This window comes from Musca autumnalis, unplaced genomic scaffold (assembly GCF_047663935.1).
Source record: "Musca autumnalis isolate F117 unplaced genomic scaffold, ASM4766393v1 scaffold_1, whole genome shotgun sequence".
NCBI classification, from domain to species: domain Eukaryota; kingdom Metazoa; phylum Arthropoda; class Insecta; order Diptera; family Muscidae; genus Musca; species Musca autumnalis.
Window position 1 is genome coordinate 115,902,200 of NW_027411644.1, and position 6,257 is coordinate 115,908,456.

A 6,257-nucleotide genomic window follows, 5' to 3' on the forward strand; every position below is an offset into this window, starting at 1 on the left:
TCAGATTGAAAACTATTACTTGTCAAACTGTATATGCCATAACAATAGCATGTGAATTCTCAGGAGATCCAAATCTTGCCAAAAAAATAAATCACCAACAAAACACTAGAAGAAGAACAGAAGGTCGTTACAACATACCAAGCTTTAAGAATGAATATGGAAAGTTTTCTCTAGATGTCGCCCTGCCAACTATTCTCAACGAATTTCCAAAAGAGATCTTAGATATAAGAAACAAACTCACTAAAATTAAACATATGAAAAATTATTTTTTAAATATGTAAGTGAATATAAAATGTAAAAAATTTAACAAAGAGGCTATATCTGAAGTCTGCAGCCTAGTTTTTGTAATATAATAATTGTTGAATATTTAAACTTTATATCCTACAGACAAGCCAATTTGGCTTCGTAGGACAATATAATGTCAAATATTTTTATCAATGAAGAAGTCCCACGGGACAGAGAAAAATTAAAAAAAAAAATTTATTTATTTATTTATTTATTTATTTATTTATTTATTTACTTATTTACTTATTTACTTATTTATTTATTTATTTATTTATTTATTTATTTATTTATTTATTTATTTATTTATTTATTTATTTATTTATTTATTTATTTATTTATTTATTTATTTATTTATTTATTTATTTATTTATTTATTTATTTATTTATTTATTTATTTATTTATTTATTTATTTACATATTTATTTATTTATTTATTTATTTATTTATTTATTTATTTATTTATTTATTTATTTATTTATTTATTTATTTATCTATTTATTTATTTATTTATTTATTTATTTTTTATTTATCTATTTATTATATTTATTTGCTTATTTATTTATTTATTTATTTATTTATTTATTTATTTATTTATTTATTTATTTATTTATTTATTTATTTATTTATTTATTTATTTATTTATTTATTTATTTATTTATTTATTTATTTATTTATTTATTTATTTATTTACTTTTTTATTTATCTATTTATTTATTTATTTATTTATTTGCTTATTTATTTATTTTTTTATTTATCTATTTATTTATTTGCTTATTTATTTATTTATTTTGGCCCCTAATGTCAGTTCTGTTTTGACATTTGAGTAGTAAACACATGCGAAATACACGTTAACAAACAATGTTACGCTACACTGCTCCAGAACGCGGAATATTGGTGACTACTTATTTGACCAATAATCGGTCGGTGACTTTGACACAACTTTCCATCTTAGCGGGTACGTAAAATCCGCGTGTTATCCATGAAGAGCTCAAAGTCACAGTATGGTGTGCTGTTTTCGCTGGAGGAGTCATCCTACCTTTTTCTTCAAAGACGTCGCGGGCCAAACGGTTACTGTGAATGGTGAGCGCTGCAGAACAATGATCAACGAGTTCTTTTTGCCGCAACTTGATGAATTGGGATTGGAAAACATGTGGTTCTAACAGCACGGTGCAACGGCACACACTGCACGTGCCACAACCCGGGCGCCTAATCTCCCGTTTTGGCGATTTGTACAAGATCGCTTGATTTGACCGCTCCAGACTTCTTTTTGTGGGGCTTTTTGAAGTCGCCGGTTTATGTCAACAAGCCTCAGGCTCTATCAGCTCTCAAAGACAATATGCGTCAAGAATGTGAGGACCTATCGCCGGAAGTTTTGGCCAAAGTGATGGAAAATTACATAAAAAGGGCTCAAATGACAATAAACAGTGGCGGGGGCCATTTATCTGACATCATATTCTCGACTTGATGTAAAAAAATTAAAAGACCAAATAAAAATAATCCACAAGAAGAATCAAAGTTTTTCTTTTTTTTTTAAATTACAGCAAAAAAACATCCGAAGTTTACTTTTGCGCCACATTGTATCTTCAAAACTCCTTAAGGGTTATGGCCAAAAAAAATAAAAAATCCATTTTTTTCATGAAAGATAGCACCATGAGCTACTTTCGGATATTTTTGTTGGCTGACAAATGCCCACTTACGAAACACAGTTTGCGGTGCCCACAGTAGCTCGAAAATGAATAAACCGATGATCACATGTTTTTGTGGGATCATTAAGAACATAATAATACTGTCCTTAAGCGAAACGAAATTAAAAAAATATCTATTTAAAAAAAATTAACTGTCAAATTCAAAATTTCGTTTTTAACGAAAAAATGCACAGTTTTTTCGCCATACGTGTATATTAATCCCACAAAAACATATGATCCGATCATCCGTTTTCGAGCTACAGTGGGTACCGCCTTTAAAAATGTCATTTCGAGAAGACCGCGTTTAAAACTTCGACGTTACATACAAACGCTCATATCTCAGATAATTTTTGTCGATCAATAAAAAACTATTCAATTTTGTAAAATTTGCAACTGACCATAACCCCTTAAAACGTCGACGCGTCATTTTGTATGGGGGCTATATAAAAACGTCTACCTATATAGATTTTACCAACATGTTATCAACCTACTTCAACTCGTTCGGACGCTAGAGTGATTTCCACAAACGGACGGACGAACATGGCTATATCGATGTGTCGATGCGATATAGTTTGTAGGGTCTAAAATGAATATTTCGAGATGTTACAAACGGAATGGCAAACTAAATATACCCCCCATAGTATGGTGGAGGGTATACAAATCTACAAATCTATAGGAGTAATAGTAATGTACCCCTACAATGTCAACTCTGAAAAAACTCCATGATTTATGAAAAACAATGAGGGGTGGGAAACCTTAACATAACCTAGTCCCCACTATAGGCAATTGTGGTGAAGTAGATTAACTGGAACCCAAACATGTCTTCTTTTAGAATTATTGCAATTTTTCAGATCTAAAATAGACAAAATTGTTATGTACCATACCAGTTACTATATAAACATATACATGTATTACATATGTACATTAGGGTTAGTCAATTTTTCATTTTTTTTCGAATATCAAAAATCTGTGGAAATGGCATGTAGGGCAGGCAAAAATAATAAGAATTGCGTTTTTACTTTTTCGAAATTGTAAAAAAACCTTCCGCACAAAATGCAATTACTTTAGCTAAAAACAAACTTTTTTAGTTTACTTTTTTTTTTAAATTTTTAAATTTGAGAAATTTTTTTCTGCAATAGTTGTTCTTGGAAATAATTTTTTTTAGTTGGTTTTAGTGCATCGATTTCAAATATGCAATTTGATCAAAAATCTGTCATTTAGTTTTTAAGCTACATCGATTTTAAAATTTGCAACTCGGTTTCATTTCCCAGTTTTAAAAATTTTAAACGAGTTGCTCTAATAAAAGTTTGACAATACAGAAGTAATGTCATAATACATAATTTATATCGTTTTGAGTTTTAAATTATTTTTTAATAGTTTGTGTTCACATCGCCATGTCTCCATTTTTAAAAAAAAATATTATCAAATTTTAAAAATCACAAAAAAATTCAAATAAAAAAGTTGGTTTTGAGCTAAAGTAATTGCATTTTGTGCGGAACGTTTTTTCACAATTTCGAAGAAGTAAAAACGCAATTCTGCTTGTTTTTGCCTGCCCTATATGCTATTTCCACAGATTTTGAATCTAAAAAAAATGACTAACCCTAATGTACATACATATATACTTGTGTATAATTTCCGGTAGGGGTAGTTAGGTGACCATAAACTGCAACTTATCTAAAGTTAATGTACACAAAGCAATGAAGAAACAAAAACAGCAAAATCCAGTTATGATGATAACGGCCAATGTTCCAGTGTTCGGAATTATTTCGTAAGAATGCATTTCAACATTGGCAATGCGACAATCGGAGAACTGAACTAAGTATACAGCTTTGGCAACAACATCGCGGTATGCGAACGCAATACATATACTCTCGCAGACCCTCCTCATTCCCGACTGGGCCGGTGGTGGTGATAAAATGCTCTTTTGTTGGTGTTGTTCCTTTTTGTTTTTGTCAGCTAATTCTGTGCGCTGCTCATGTTGTTTTTGTTGATGTCGCAGGTTTTTGTCAATCGGCTACTTTTTCCGATTTCACATAGCATGATGGTCGGAATGGTAATGAAGGATGGAAGCTGAATAGTGCCGACAAACAAACTGAACAAAACTCACATGAGAAATTAAAAGAAGAAACTGAATGGCATAGACTTTTTGCAATTCCAGGCCCGAGGGTTAGACATAGAATACGACAAATGAGACAAACAAATGAGGGGGTTGTGATAAAAAATATAATAAATGAAAACGTCAATATGAAATTAAAGGAGGGGTGGTGGTGTTGGAGGTGACATACTTACTTTTTTCGCTTTAACGTCTTATATCCTTTTGCGGGTTTTTACAATTTCTTAAGGGGTTTTTCAGTTCTGATATTAAACCTGATTTTTCCTTTTGCATATGCCGATTTTTTACTTCATAATGCACTCCACCAAGTCGACACGACCGACCCTCAACAGTTCATCTGTGTCTGTCCACGATGTGAACAATTCTTTTTGTTTTCTAGACTTTTTTAATAAGCATAAGCAACTAAATAATGTACAAAATAAAAACGATATGATGAGGAGAATCGTGTATTTGTGGTTGACTGACTGGTTGTTTGCCTCTTTCCTCAGCAGGTTACGAAAAAAATTCTTCAATTTCTGTAAAGCGCACTTTAATTTTGTCACTTTTGCTTGGCTTAATTTTTAGACAATTTTCCATAATTTTCATTTAACATTTCTTTAGAATTGCAACATTCGATTACGGTATTGACTTGCGAACCTTGTGAAATAATTTCATCTATGGATTTTTAAGAAAATTTTTCTTTACTTCACACTCTCGGTTTGTTCTTTCTTCGGACATGTGTTGGCGTTTTTCAACAAAATACTAATTCTGTGACAGCAAAAAATACCCTACACATGGGTCGGTTGGTCTTTCTTCGTTATTCACTCGTTTTCAGTTCGTTGTTGTCGTGTAGTAAAATCCGCGGTATCGATATTGGTTGGCTCGTGCAGGCGGTATAGGATTGAGTGCAAGTAGACTAATATTTCGCACAGTGTTTTCTTTCTAATTGGATTCAATCAGCACACAAATCTTTTACAAAATTCCTTCCGTGTATTTTTATACACTCAAACACCTTAGATTTGTTCCTTTACGTGCAAGAATCTTCAAGTTTTACAACTTTTTACTCGAAAAGCGTTCCTTTACTTCAGACACTATACAATTATATGGAAGTAGATTACAACTTTTGCTACTTTTGCCAGTTTTACCATTTTCAAAAGTAAAGGAACAGACCACTTATAAACTCAAAAATCTTCTCTAGTTAAGAACTGAATTTTCTCTTAAATTGAAATTTTTTTTTAATTTCATTTCAGAACATCACCACAAATAACTTTTAATTTAATTTCAAATATCAAAATATTTTTTGTTTACATTTGTATCACAGCTGATGTGACATCTATCAACTTTACACACCAACACACCCCACGCACGTTGGGCTGGTAGAATTTGACAATTATTTTTTGTAACAAACCCAAATACAACAATAAAAACAACAGTTGACTTCGAAAAATGAGATGCATAACATACCAAAATACCAGACCATCTGTTATGGCCATATGTTGAAGTGAGACAAAACATTACCGGCTTTTGAGAAAGAGCGAACAGAGAGAAGACGAAAACACATGTTTGAGTGTCCAATCAGGTGGTTAGCTTGTTTCCATGTCATATGTTTTTTCAGTTAGCAGCCGTTAAGGATTGTAATAGAATAAAAGTAATCGTTACATTTTGAAAATAAATGTAACGGCATAAAAATAAAAAAACAAGGCAGAAAATTATTATTTTTTTTGATAATTAATTGTAAAGGCCTGCGTACATAAGCTGCCTTGCCTGCTTACCTTGCTTGCTACTGATAAAATAATAAAAAAGAAAAGGGGAACCCAGAGGATTTCTGGCTGGCTGAAGTCATCGGCTGGCATATTTGGTAAATGAACAAAAGGAAAATGGTAACATATGGTAACTATATTATCATTATCTTTTTGTTCATTTACGAAATATGTCAGCCGATGAAGCTGACTTAACAACCCATGCCGCTTTCGTGACGAGGCCTTAAAGGGCAGAGTACATAAGCTGCCTTGCCTGCTTACCTTGCTTACTTCTGATAAAAGAATAAAAAAGAAAAGGGCAACCCAGTTCGAAATTTCCTCCTTTTGACATAATAAAAATAAAAGAATAAAGAAGGCCGAGCAAATTTCGGACTGGATTGCCCTTTTCTTTTTTATTCTTTTATTAAAAGCAAGCAAGGTAAGCAGGCGAGGCAG

General features: G+C 31.6%; 1 long non-coding RNA gene across 1 annotated transcript in view; it reads right to left on the reverse strand.

The window, feature by feature from the left end:
• LOC141405112 (uncharacterized) overlaps positions 1-5,160 on the reverse strand; it is a 179,891-nt gene extending 174,731 nt beyond the window's left edge. Inside the window, exon 1 of the long non-coding RNA XR_012413143.1 lies at positions 4,260-5,160. This is a non-coding gene — a long non-coding RNA (uncharacterized lncRNA). The remainder of the gene's footprint in view (positions 1-4,259) is intronic.
• Positions 5,161-6,257: the final 1,097 nt, after the last annotated feature.